Raw genomic sequence first — 14,961 nt, 5'->3', positions numbered from 1 at the left:
TTATTTCAAATGATTCAATCGCTAGAAACACGGTGAAATCGCCCTTAGTTCAAACTTATCAATTTCGTGCGGATTTACTGCCTCTCAAGCCGTGCAAATAAAATGATGACCTCATAATTAAGGAAACTAATTATCATTCGAGTGAAACATGAAAATTCTATTCATGAAGAATATACTGCTCCCCAGCCATTTTGACGGCTTTGTGTAAAGCAAAACCTTATTTAAAGCGGTTTGCTGTCTGTCCATCCATCTATTTGTCACACCTATTATCTCGGAAACAGTTACCCCTATTGATACAAAATTTAATGGGAAGGTGGGACCTATGAATCTCATTGTAAGCAGTGAGTAACATAGTTCCACGTTGAGTTTAAAGGCGTAATAATAGGGTGTAGAATAAAAGGTATCGATCAGTACTTTGTGAAACCGACATTAGTTTTGACATTGATAAAGGGGAGGAGTGCAAGGGTCAGTCACTTCAAGGACCAGTTCTCAGAAACTACCCAACCGAAATATCTGAAAAGAGATATAGTGTTCCACGTACATAGTATCTAGACCTCAAAAGACTCTCCGTACCGATAACTGTATAAATAAAGTTAATTATAGTATATTACTGTATTTATTGTATGTATACTTTCTAGAAATTGATAGGGAACTCCTTAACTTCTACTATCATAATGAATGGTTTGACAAATTAAATGCAGGCATTACGAGCTAGGTAAAAATGGGACAAATGCCCATTTAAAGAGGTTTTTAAAGTAGAATCCCGATAATTCGTATCGTCAAGGGACTGACACTTTGGTAGGAAATATCAGGATTACCAATTATGAGGAGTGCAAAGTAACGAAAGTAACTCTGGATCCTCCAAATTTCTACGAATTAGCCGGAGTTATCGATGTACGAATTATCGAAATTCCACTATATACTTTATATCAGTTAACACACAACTTCACATTTGCTGTTCTTATTGTGAAGCCTATGAATTATTCGTGTAAATGACGCTTTAAAAAATAAATCACAAACGAATTTTTTACTATGTGATACACCCCTTCAACACGCAAGTGTTGCAAGAGGAACTGGAACACTGCGAAAGCGGTTGTTACCCTTGAAAAGGTGAGAGCTGCGATACTGTCCTTTGAACATTTCAAAGCACCTGGCATGGATGGCATCTATCCGGCAATGCTAAAGGAGGGTATGGAGCATTTAGAGCGACCTCTAACAAATATTTTTCGAGGATGTCTTGCTCTGGGCTACGTGCCTTCTTCTTGGCAACAGGTTAAAGTAGTTTTCATACCGAAACCTGGGAAAGATGACTATTCTAATCCAAAGAACTTCAGGCAGATCAGCTTGACTTCATTCTTGCTGAAAGGTTTGGAGAGACTGGTGGAGCGTCACATTCGTGGAAAGGCACTTAGGTCACACCCACTTAGTGAAAACCAACATGCTTACCAACGTGGAAAGTCCTGTGAGTCTGCTCTTCATTCTTTGGTCACAAAGATAGAGGATGCAACTTTGAATGGTGAGTACGCGATGGGGGTGTTTGTGGACATTGAAGGGGCTTTTGACTGTGCGCCTTTTCAAAAACTTTGTGATGCCGCCAGAGCGCATGGTGTTGATGATGCTTTAATTAAGTGGATCCATGCTATGCTAACGCAAAGATTGCTGTGCGCTGAGGTAGGGGTCGATCGCTACCTGACTACGGAGGCAACGAAGGGCTGCCCCCAAGGAGGTGTGCTTTCGCTGCTTCTGTGGAGTATGCTGATCGACTCACTGCTATGTGAACTGCAAAATTTGCCAATACACGCTCAAGCTTATGCTGATGACGTTGTGGCGCGGCAGGATCTGCAGCATTCGAAATTTATTTCGGATGTTGCGGATGCGGACGGGTAGATGGCGCTGAACTCCGAAACTCTCCACTCACGCGTTTTCTGAACGCACCAGGGGAGTGGAGAACCAGCGGTAAAAAAATGCCGTTGGTTGGGACAGTAAGGACCGCATGGAAATAAGTCGGTCTCTTCTGTTTCCAACCGCGGCAGTGAACACTCGCGTTTTCTCCTTTAATTTAAAATATTGTATTCCGTTGCAACATTGGTAAATTTCTCGTTAAAAAGTTTTACCTCGTTTAAATTGACGAGGGTTTTTGAGTAGTTTAGTATTTTAGCGGTTTAATATTTGTTACTAATATTTTCCACAAATTTTATAAGAAACAACTCTAACAAAATTGCCATCCAAAGATTTGTTCAAAACAAAGCGGAAATAATATATTTACAACACAAATATAAGCAGCGTGATTTGATTTTTAGTTATACAACTGTGACTAAATTGGTGGCCCCGAAGAAGAGAAAACACGCAGCCCCGGCCACAACCATCGCCACAGCAACAGACGCCGCAGCTACAGCCGACGAAGCGCCTACGGATAAGCTGCGCCGAGCCCCGGCCAGTGGCCCACCCCGCCCGAAGAACAGCATCCTTGGGAACTCCAGCATCAGCCGCGGCAACGATCAGCAGTAGCCCGAGGATTCCAAGTTTAAAACCAATTTGCTAAAGTGGTTTGCACTAATTGTTATTTATATTATTAAAATTTAACAAGTGACAATACTAAAAGTAAAATCGCTGCAAGAGACGGCGTTGAAGTGTTTCGCATCGCGGGTTCTACATTTCCTTGGTGGTTTTGGTCTGCGCTGGAGAGCGTCCGCTTCGGTTGTTGTTTTTCTCGTTTCGTGCGTGCATTTGTGGGTGCGGCCTGCCGTGTCGGTGTAAAGTTCACCGCGTTTCAGTATAAACTCACCGCGTTTGCATCTCAATCTCGTACTTCTCGGTAAGAAAAATGTCGTTTGACAATAAAGACGCGGCAGGCCCATCGGACCCACAAGTGACCGCCCTCGCCGTACGCGTTCCTCCGTTTTGGCGGCGGAACCCCGAGCTGTGGTTCGTGCATTTGGAAGCACAGTTCCAAATGTCCGGCATCACATCGGACCCGTTTCAACTACGCGGTGGTCGGCCTGGACGAAGAGTCCATACTTCTGGTGTCCGACGTAGTGAAGTCGGCATCGTACTCTCAGCTCAAGAGCGAGTTGATCAGGCGCCTGTCGGCAAGCGAGTCGGCAAAATTAGACCACTTGCTGGCGGGTTTAACGTTGGGTGATCGAACTCCCAGCCAATTGCTTCGTGAAATGAGGCAATTGGGTGGGAGCAAGATCGGCGACGACCTGATCAAGTCGCTCTGGCTGCGTCGGCTCCCGGAGGGCACCCAGGCGATCCTAGCCTGCGTCTCCGGTTCCTTGGAGGAACTAGCAGCAACGGCCGATCAGGTACAGGAGGTGTACGTTCGCCCAACCATAGCGGCCGTTCAACCACCGTCGGATGAGGTCAGCGACTTACGGCGCGAGATCGCGGCCTTAACTGCCAGCGTGGCCGAGATGCGGGCGACGTTGGACGCTCAGCGTTCGAGTGCCAGGTCGCGAGCTCGCTCACGGTCTGCCACACGAAAAGGGCGTTCGGGTAGCAGGTCGTCAAGACAGCCTGCGGACCAAGGTATTTGCTGGTATCATCGTAAGTTCGGAGATAAAGCGACAAGATGTACGCTACCTTGCAAATTCGCGCCTACCGCAAAAAACTAGGTCCGCGGGGGGTCTTGGCGACGGCCACCCAGAGCGCAGCGCCACGTCGCCTAACTATTTTCGACCCCCTCAGCAGGCGCAACTACCTCGTCGACACGGATGCGGAGGTTTCGGTTCTTCCCGTACCCCAGCATCATCGACTATTTCCACAACCCCTCAAACTGGCGGCAGCAAATTCCTCCCGCATCAATACATACGGGTACAGGCAAGTGGACGTGAGTCTTGGCTTGCGAAGGACGTTTCCGTGGCGTTTCATCCTGGCGGATGTCAGTTTCCCCATATTAGGCGCAGACTTCTTGTGTCACTATGGGTTGCTGATGGACTTGCAAAATAAGTCCCTTATAGACCCCACAACCAAACTAAATTCGTCGGGCCAAATGGTATCTCACGCTGACAATAACCTTTCCGTTCTTTTTGAAGACATCTCCGACTCTCGTGTTCGGACACTCCTCCAAAAGTTCAGCCAGATAACTACCGAGTGTAGTCTCTCGAAACCAGTAAAGCACAATGTGCAGCACCACATAAATACTACTGGTTCCCCGATTTTCTCAAAGGTGCGTCCTCTACCACCCCAGAAACTGGCTATCGCGCGGAAAGAATTTGAACAACTTGTTCAACAGGGTATCTGCAGGCCCTCAAACAGCTGTTGGTCTTCCCCTTTACATATGGTCCCTAAGCCAAATGGCGAATGGCGTCCCTGTGGGGGTTACAGAAGGCTAAACGCACAGACTGTTCCTGACCGATATCCGATTCCACTCATCCACGACTTTGCGCATCACCTCGCGAATTGCCGCATCTTCTCGACCTTGGACTTAGCCAAGGCATACCACCAAATCCCAGTAGCTCCTGAAGACATTCCAAAGACGGCAATATGCACACCCTTTGGACTCTTCGAGTTCACCCGAATGACTTTCGGATTGTGCAATGCGGCGCAAACCTTTCAAAGGTTCATTCACTCAGTCCTGCGAAACCTCGATTTCTGTTTCGTCTATTTGGATGATGTTTTGGTCGCTTCTTCTACTGAGTCTGAGCACTTAGCCCATCTCGAGTGCATTTTTCAACGTCTCCTTGAGGCCGGTTTAGTCTTAAACGTTGAGAAGTGCAAATTCCTTCAAAAACAGGTGAGATTCCTCGGCCACTCCATTTCCTCTGAAGGAATACAGCCCGACCCAGACAAGGTGCAAGCAATCACAAGCTTCCCGCGTCCAAAAACAGTGAGGGAGTTGAGGAGGTTCTTGGGCATGCTAAACTTTTACCGTCGTTTCCTGCCCAAGGCCGCCCATCAACAGTCCGTTTTGAACGCGTACTTGTCTGGCCCCAAAACAAAAGACACACGAGAGATTGTGTGGTCTGAAGAGGCTGTCTGCGCGTTCAATAAATCCAGACAGCAACTGGCTGATGCTACACTCTTGGCATTTCCTCTACAAGATGCACCCCTAGCCGTTTTTGTTGATGCCTCTGACATCGCAGTAGGTGCTGCCCTTCACCAAAAGGTGGACCAAGTTTGGCAGCCGTTGAGCTTCTTCTCGAAGCAGTTGAATCCCGCTCAACGGAACTACAGCACCTACGATCGGGAACTGCTCGCCGCATACCTGTCCATCAAATACTTCCGTTTCTCCCTAGAAGGCAGGCCGTTCACAGTGTTCACGGACCATAAGCCTCTCACGTTCGCTTTGAAACAGAAACCCGACAAAGCGTCCCCTCGTCAGCTTCGACACCTGAGCTTCATAAGCCAGTTCACGTCAGACATCCAGCACGTGTCCGGGAAGGACAACATTGTTGCTGACGCTTTGTCTCGTGTCTCCGAAGTTAACATCCCCGCCTCACTCGATTTCTCGGCTATTGCCAAGGCGCAAGTGGATGACGCAGCACTTCAGAGCCTCAAGTCCAACCCCAAATACAAATTTCGGGAGTTGCCCATCTTCGGCTCAAATCTCTCGCTCTGCTGCGAAGACTCGGAAAAGGGACCTCGGCCATACATTCCGGCCACATTTCGCAAGGAAGTGTTCCACGCAGTTCACGACTTGGCGCACCCCGGCATCAGGACAACAAACCGGTTAGTCACCGGAAAATACTTCTGGCCCTCCATGAACAAGGATATCAATTCCTGGGCCAGAGAGTGCATCGCATGCCAGAAGTGTAAAGTTTCCAGGCATGTAAGGAAAGAAGTGGGCTCATTCCCCCGCACTACCAAGCGTTTCCATACGATACACCTCGACATAGTAGGGCCTTTGCGAGACTCGCACGGTTACAAGTATTGCCTCACAATCATCGACAGGTTCACGCGGTGGCCTGAGGCAATACCTCTGAAGGACATTACGGCGCAATCTTGTGCCGAAGCCCTCTGCCGAGAGTGGATAGCTCGCTTTGGCGTCCCTGCAGTGATCATCACTGACCAGGGAATGCAATTTGAGTCCACCCTTTTCTCCGAGTTAGGCAAACTCCTGGGTTTTAAACGCCAGCGGACTACTGCATACCACCCGCAGTCCAATGGGATGCTAGAACGTTGGCACCGGACGCTGAAAGCCGCCATTATGGCACGCGACGACCCGTCCTGGACTCAAGTCTTGCCTCTCGTCCTACTCGGCCTTCGTACAACCCGCCGAGAGGAATTTGTTGCCAGCCCCGCGGAGCTGGTTTACGGGGAGAACCCAAGACTCCCAAGCGATCCGGTCTTCGACAAGAGATCGGGTCTCACGGAGTCGGGGTTGGTGCGTCTGCTGAGGGACAATCTCCGACGCATCAAAGCGCCACCACCCACTCGACACTCGTCCATACCTGCTTGTTCGCCCAAGGAACTGGACACGTGCACGCACGTGCTGATCAGGACGGATGCCGTCCGGAAACCGCTGCAGCCTCCATATGAGGGCCCGTACCGCGTTCTCGAGCGGGGAGAACATTTCTTCCAGCTCGAGATCGGTAGTCACAAAAAGGCGGTCTCTTTGTCCAGGCTGAAACCCGTGTGCGCCCCGAAGCAACGTCGTGTCCGCTTTGTGGATTAACGGCGAACGAAGTTCGGGGATCCGTCGCCGAAACCCCCTAGGTTTCGTCTGGGGGCGGAGTGATGTGGCGCGGCAGGATCTGCAGCATTCGAAATTTATTTCGGATGTTGCGGATGCGGACGGGTAGATGGCGCTGAACTCCGAAACTCTCCACTCACGCGTTTTCTGAACGCACCAGGGGAGTGGAGAACCAGCGGTAAAAGAATGCCGTTGGTTGAGACAGTAAGGACCGCATGGAAATAAGTCGGTCTCTTCTGTTTCCAACCGCGGCAGTGAACACTCGCGTTTTCTCCTTTAATTTAAAATATTGTATTCCGTTGCAACATTGGTAAATTTCTCGTTAAAAAGTTTTATCTCGTTTAAATTGACGAGGGTTTTTGAGTAGTTTAGTATTTTAGCGGTTTAATATTTGTTACTAATATTTTCCACAAATTTTATAAGAAACAACTCTAACAAAATTGCCATCCAAAGATTTGTTCAAAACAAAGCGGAAATAATATATTTACAACACAAATATAAGTAGCGTGATTTGATTTTTAGTTATACAACTGTGACCAAAACGTGGCTGTACTTGCTGTTGATCGGGATCTTGGAACGGTGTGTAGGAATATACAACGTGCCGTTGATTTGATAGACAGCTGGTGCCTTAGACATGGTTTGTCAGTTAATCCAAATAAAACCACAATGGTTTTATTCACAAAAAGGAGAAAACTGGATGGACTTTGCCTCCCTGAGATGAGGGGTACTACCCTTCAACTCTCCGAAGAAGTGAAATACCTGGGGGTTACTCTAGATAAAAAACTTCTTTGGAACAAACATGTAGAGGTAAAGATGAAACGAGCTCTCACAGCTTATGGGCTGTGCAGACGGACCTTTGCCTCGACATGGGGACTCAGACCTCATGTGGTAATGTGGATATACGTTGCCATCATTAGGCCGATGTTCGTATATGCATCCGTAGTGTGGTGGGTTAAAGTGAGACAAAAAGGTTTTCACCGTAAACTAGCTGCACTGCAAAGAACTGTTTGTCTGGGTATCACTGGTGCCATGAGCACGACATCCGGCGCAGCTCTGAATGCACTACTCAATTTGCAGCCCCTGGATATATTTATTCAAAGCACTGCAATGAGAGCAGCTCATAGGCTAATTCGATTAGATCTATGGGAAAACAACGGATGTGGGGGGCACAGAGCATTGGAAGAGTTACTGGGAGGACTGAATCCAGTTCTTACAATGCCTTCCGATTCTCGTATCCCCATACATCTGTTTGGTAGAAGATATGTAGTTACCCTGAAGCGTAGAGAGGACTGGGAAGACCCAGAGGAATGCGTGGAGGGATATACGGAAGTCTTCTACACGGATGGCTCAAAAACAGAAGAGGGTTCTGGAGCCGGAGTCTACCTCTCGAATAAAAACGAGAAGTGGGCTTTTCCTTTGGGACAATATGCAACGGTTTTTCAAGCCGAAGTTTATGCGATCCTAAGGGTGGCAAACTGGGTGATTGACGAGCGGTTGAAGGGCAGGCGCATCGCAATCTGCAGTGACAGTCAAGCTGCACTGAGGGCATTGAGCAGTCCTTTGATCACCTCGAAAATCGTTCAGGAATGCAGAAACCGTTTGAATTCTATGTCTAGATTCAATACGGTGGAACTACTCTGGGTACCTGGTCACTGTGGCATAGAAGGAAATGAAATCTCGGACGCTTTAGCGAAAGAGGGGTCAATCTCCCCTATGCCGGGACCGGAGCCAGCAATTGGGGTATCAGTAGCATTGGCTAAATCTGTTTTCAAAAACTGGGAACAAGTTTCCCATAATGACAGGTGGCAGAGCCTTAATGCTGCTCGACACACCAAACTTTTCCTGCCAGAACCCAACATACGTACCGCAAAGTTTATCCTGTCGAAAAGCAGGAGGACTTGCAGGTGTATTGTGGGCATTCTGACAGGCCATAATTCACTAGCTGGGCATATGTTCAGAATAGGAATTACCGAAGATGATACGTGTCCCTCCTGTAATGAGGAAGCGGAATCCACGGAGCATTTCCTATGTGAATGCCCCGCCTATGGACGCATCAGGCATCAAATCTTTGGTGCCGATGTTCTCCAGTTACGACGGGTAGCATCACATCCACTAACGGAAATCCTACGATACGTTAACGAATCCGGAATATTCCGTTAGACGGGGGACGCGAGTACAATGGGCCAACATGGCCTGAGTGCTCAGAAGCTGTGGCTTCTCCCCACCACACACACACACACACACACACACACATGTGATACGGAAATGTCATGCACTCGTCGTCCCATACATAGGAAAACCCAAAACCTTTTACGCTTAAAGGGTCTAGCTTCCGGTTTCCCGACTTGTTAAATACTTTGAATTAAGAATTTGATTTTTTGGTCATGTTTTTGTTATGAAGTAGTTTAAAGCTGTCAGTGAACAAAAAAGCATACTATACCAATATTTGTAAAAATATAGTCCATTTATTACTAAACATTTTTGAGTAGTTTGGTGTCCGATTATTCATTCTAGCGTATGTGCATTATCATGGTTTCTTTAAGATTAACATTCTGAGTTCTCACTCTCTCGCGTTTCTCAATACACAAAAAGTCGGGAAACCGGAAGCTGAACGGTGCAGGTATGAAAGATTTTGTGTATTTCTTTAATAAAGACACTTGAGTGCGACTTTGTCTCATTAGTTCGTAACACGTAATATACGCATATATTATGTGAGAATATCCACTTTCAGGTGATATTGACATTCAAAATCTTGAATTTCCAAAGAAGTAACAAATTTGACCTATTATAACTTTGTTAATAATAGTGCGATTTCCACCAAAGTTGGTAGTATCAAGCTATATTATACCCTACATTGCGGCATTTCATGGTACAAGGATGAAGTTAAGGGAGTTTCTGCAGCCAATTACCGAAGGAAGGTATTTCGGAGCCTAGGCACCATATAGTGACAGCCTCTTGATTTTTTCAAATTTTTCCGTTGGGCAGTTTCTGAGAATGCCCCGTTAAATAAATGATCACTTTTGACTCCTCCCCGCCTTTCCAACAAATGTCAAAACTAAGACCAGCTTCGGAAAGTACTAACCGAGGCCTTTCATTTGATACCCCATGTGACTATATTTGATGGAAAAAAATGCACACCCCCATTTGCATGTATGGGAACCTCTCCATAAATTGAATGTAAAAGGATGTAACTCATTGTATGCCCACTTTTCTACCAAATTTGGTGCCAATCGCTATAACAGTCTCTGAGAAAAATGCGCGACAGACAGACGGACAGACTTTACTGTCGACGATCGCATTACTTTATTACTCCTCTTAAATGGATCGCTTTCAATATTTACTGGTGGCGTCTTCTCGCAGACACCCTTGCTAGTGGGAACCAGGCTGGATGTCATGTTACCATCCGACGTTCGAATGGATGTCTCTCCACCTTCCATTTTGTTTTCAAATAATCTACTACTAATCAAACCAAGCTAGTTAGCTACCGTTATACTGCATTCCTTAGTGTTTGCGAAAATAATAAGCTGTAATTTTGGACGAATAGAACAGGCAGCAGCTCATGTTCGTTGTATAGGAAGGCATTCGACACTATGCGCAAATGAGGTTCCTACAGCTAAATCTGAACCATTGCCAAGCGGCTCAGGTTTGGAAAACAAAATTAACGTTCCTATTATCTGCGTAAAAAATCTAGACAGTGGAGTTTGGGTCTCGGATAAGAACGGAAAAGCAGCGATATGGTCATGCGGAATTCGAGCCATAGAAGGAACCAAGAAGATTCTCAAAAGTGGCGTCACTAGAGAAAAAATAGATGGAATATCTATTTGCAGCTGTTATGCGGCTCCAAGCCTTACGAGAGAGGAGTTTCGTTCTTTAGTGGAGAGGCTAGCAATGAATGCAAACAACCATAGCCGTAAGATTGTGCAGCCGCGAAACGAACGCAAGAAGACGTATATTGCGCGAAGCTCTTTCTCATCTGAATCTTGTAGTTTCTAACACTGAATGCGTGAACACTTTCCGAAAGAGAGAAATGGGTCCGTAATATATCTCACTTGATGGCGTTGTTTTTGCTAAGGATCTCCAGTAGTATGTCAGTGGAGAATATACACATGGCGACCACCAGGCCATCATTTTTGGTGGGTAGCTACTAAGTTTGACGAGGAGATTTCCGAAAAGGCTCTGCAGTAAAATACACCGCTTGAAAGAGGGGAAGCAGATGAAGCTCTACAGATCGGCGAAAAGTTGCGGCAGGAATGTGACGCCTCCATGCCAAGGTACATTGTATCCCAGAAGCAAGTTCCGAACTTTTGCTGGAACTCTGAAATCGGAGAATACCGTAAGGCACGGCGAATTAACTGGTATGTATCGTTGCCGACTTCCTAATCGATAGGGCTCTGTGCTGCGAATCAGATGAAGGAATGAAATTATACCAAACGACATGCGGAGTTCCACAAGGGCCTGTCCTAAGGTCACTCTTGACGATTACTATATATAACGAAGTACTGACGCTAGATCTTCCTAATAGTGTGGCCTCGATTGGTTTCGCGGATAATATTAGTATCACGGTTGTTGCACGTCTTTCGGAAGAAGTCGAGCTTTATGCAAATGAAGCAGTCTATGAGATTAAATCCTAGTTAGAAAATGTTGGTCTACAGCTCGCAGAGCATAAGACGGAAGTAGTACTTATTACCAAGCGGAAAAAGTGCACTTCCATGAAGATCAAAGTTGGAACGCAAACAATTCATTCCAAGCCTGCGCTTGAGTACTTAGTTGTAATGAGGGGTGCAGCAACCAAGGCATATAACATCGGAGCGCTGGTTGCGAGGATGATACCAAATATAGGTGGCCCAAGGCCGAGCCTACTGTATGCAGCCCCAGTATGGGCAGATGGACTGAATAATATAGCAAATAAGAGAAAGATTGGAGCTGCGTATGGCATAACTTTACTCCGAACATATTACGCTTACAGAACAATATCCAATGAAGCAGCTTGCGTGATAGCAGGAACAGTCCCGATTGAGATTCTGACGAAAGAAAGATAACGGCTTTACGATCGAGCGCATCTCACCGGAGAATCTCCTGCCCGTCGGAATATCCGGAAATGGATCGAGCGACCCCACGGCGATATAGGTTTCGATCTAACTCAATTCGTGAGCGGACACAGAGGCTATCGAGCATTTCTGTATCGATTTCGCCATATTGCCCAAATATTGCAGAGGACGCAGAACACGTTTTTTCATTGCCCTAGATTCCAAGCCCAAAGGGCTACATTGGAAGCTACAACCGGGAAGCATTTTACACCCGAAAATATAATGGAACTTATGATAAAAGCAAAGGGGATATGGACGAAAGTCGAAAAGGTGATTACAGCCATCGGAAAGAAGCTTAGGCAGGGAGAATTCATGCGAAAGAAAGAAGGCGAGAGAAGCACGAAGTTAACACGAGCGCAGAATAAATTCTGATCCACCTCTGCGATGTATGAGGAGAAGGAGTTGGCGATGAGGAGAGGAGAAGGTGGTGGTTTTAGTGGGTAGGAGTCCTTCCATCGGCAAAAAAAGACAGACGGACAGACAGTATACCGATTTGAATAAGGTTTTGTTTTACACAAAACCTTAAAAACGGATTCCCTGATTCCATACTTTCACCAAATCTTCTGACAATAGCTTCAACGGTTTTTGAGTACATTGGTTGTGACCGATATATAGACAAACCAAAACAACAATAAAGTTTTCCTTTACGCAAAATCTTAACAACCCCAACGCCTCGTTTTAATTAGATTGAATAATAATTAATGCAGATATGCCACAATTACCGACAAATTCTGGGTTGGTCCTCCTGAGCCCGAAGAGACTGAGAAAAATATAGAGACTTGATGTTGCACTATAAAGAAAGGCATATACAGTGGGTCAAACGCATATTCGGACAAAAATTGAAACATTTTTTGAGTGTGTTTCTTTGTATTAAATTATAATTTTTTTACCAAAATTTATATGCTTTTAGGCAATAAACAGACCCTTCAAGAAACTTGGCTCCAAAATTATTGTAAAAAAAACGTAAAAACCGAAAATAAGCAGCACCTCACGGAAAAAAAAGGTATTTTCTTGCCAAAACTGTTTGTCGTTAATAGGAAATAAATTTTGCAAAAGTCAAGAACATTATCGACTTCAAAATAAGAACAGAATTGCCGGAGAAAAGAGCTCAATAATTATGATGAGGGACGTATTCTTAATGAAGTTAGAAGTGAACTAAAAAATATAGTTTCGCAGATTAAGTTCTATAAGAAATATCTGAAGAAAAAATAAACATGATCAAAAAAATGAGTAACCTTTGTCCGATTATGCGTTTGACCCACTGTACATATGTACATATCATATATGTATACAGCCAGAGGTATGTACTCTTCAAACATATAAAATCAAAGGCGAAAAACTAATTATACTAAACCGATGAAACCTTAAAGCAATAACTTCATACATTTATATTATTACGTACTTGTAAACTTGACGAAGTTCTGGTTTTCCACAGTCAGTACTGAAAAGGTTTGTTAATAACACTCGTTATCACTGATATTTGTTGGGCATAAGCTTATGAGAGAGTTATGAACACTTCGTAACTTCTTATCAGACCCACATAATAGTTTAACATCAAAACACAAATTGTATGCTTTTTCGCGGTTAAGTTTTTACTAAACAAATTGATGTTTTGGGAATAAGAACGGGAATATTGACACTTCTGTGTATCAGAGAAGAAACTAAGTCTGTCCCGGCAAGCAGAACCTTATCTCCGCATGTATGTACGTACATACATTCACTTCACACTGTCAGCTTTTTTATAAAACCCATGAACTTCCACTCCAACGATTCATACTACGAAGATAACAACTTCTGATAACATTTGACCACATTAGCGTGTCTCGAGCAAGAGATTTTATTTGTCACCTTCACTCAAGGTTTTCATTGATTATTCTGTCTCTTTTGTGTTTAGTGCTTATAATATACATTTTACAGGCTTTTGTCAAATTCAGCCACCCAAACGTCTGTGCGTCTATGTTCGTATCTCCAGAAATTCTTGATACCTATGTATATGCCAGGCGAGGCTTTATTTTAAGGTTTTGTATGAAAAAAACTATTTAAATCGATTCAATGCCTGTCTATTTATTTGTCGGTCCCACCTGATTCAGCCCGAAGCCGCCAAACCGACTGCCAGGAAATTTGGTGAGGTGTGGTCTGTGAATCCCTTTTCAGTCCCTTTAGCAAGTGGCGCCATTTTATGTCAAATTTAAACGGGAACATATATGCAAAAGGAAGGTGTACAATTTTTTTTCCAATATATCAATTAGTACTTTTCGAAAATGATCTTATTTCTGATATGGGGTGAAAGATAAGGGAGTGAGGGCTCAAAATTTGGGCACCAAAAAGTCAAACAGGTCTCGCTCCAAGAACCTAAATATCACAGTGCTGCATCTATACGAAATCTAGGCCTCCAAATACGATATCTAAACAAATAATTAAAAATAAACAAATAATAGAGTTTGAGAGGTGAAAGTTTTGCATTTCGCCCAAATTTATTGCACTCTAAGAGGTGTGTGACGTCATCATCATATAAAGTGCACAGAATAAAGTAGAAATGTGGGAATATGGGTACATCATTTTACGGTAGGCAATGATTGTTTAGGATGAGCACAATATTTACAACTTTAATATGTACATTTTAGAATTTGGTAATATATAAAGGAATATTTTGCATTCTTAGCTATGTACGGATTAAAATGTACAGGATACAAAGTTCCTCACATGAGAACCTTTATACCCTAAGCGCCGAGCTTCCGGTAATCTGACTTGTTTAAATTTTAGTTCAGCCGATTCACCTTGAAAGTAGTGTTTCCAAACATATTTGCGTGAAGTGAGGTTGAGGTGAGACCATCTTCAAATTCATGATCCGATTATATGAACATTGGAAGGCGATAGGATTATATTCTTCCGTTTTAGAAGTAATCAAACGAAAAATGTAAAACTTCAAAAAGAAGCAATAGTTTACTGAGAGCACTTTCAAATAGAGCGGTTTCGCTGGCTGCGACTCCCACTGCGGTTTTTGGAACAAGTAAAGCTGCTTGGGTGTGTAGACAGTTTCTATCTTCATCCATTTTGAAACTCTGCGCTTTGAGGGCTTATATACAGTTACTATGGCAGGGAAAATCGAAAAAAAAATCCATTAAATATTCTTTAAACACGCCCGAAGTTTCTTAACGATCAGAGCATTAGGTCCGAAAAAAACGAAAAAACTAGCTGACGATCCCGTCCGCTCCACTTAAATATAATCGCAAACAC

General features: G+C 44.5%; 1 protein-coding gene across 3 annotated transcripts in view; it reads right to left on the bottom strand.

Moving 5' to 3' along the window:
- LOC119650945 (ras-related protein Rab-38) overlaps positions 1 to 13,504 on the bottom strand; it is a 392,470-nt gene extending 378,966 nt beyond the window's left edge. For 2 of the 3 annotated variants that reach the window (XM_038054204.1, XM_038054212.1), the window contains exon 1: positions 13,127 to 13,503. The gene's annotated coding sequence lies outside the window, so the exon portion shown is untranslated. Of the gene's footprint in view, positions 1 to 13,126 lie in introns of all 3 variants that reach the window. The other variant, XM_038054220.1, reaches the window with a different exon arrangement.
- Between the last annotated feature and the right edge of the window lie 1,457 nt (positions 13,505 to 14,961).

The sequence above is a fragment of the Hermetia illucens genome, chromosome 1, assembly GCF_905115235.1.
Source record: "Hermetia illucens chromosome 1, iHerIll2.2.curated.20191125, whole genome shotgun sequence".
Lineage (NCBI taxonomy): Eukaryota > Metazoa > Arthropoda > Insecta > Diptera > Stratiomyidae > Hermetia > Hermetia illucens.
Note: the sequence above shows the minus strand (reverse complement) of the source record. Positions and strands in the feature narration are given on the sequence as shown.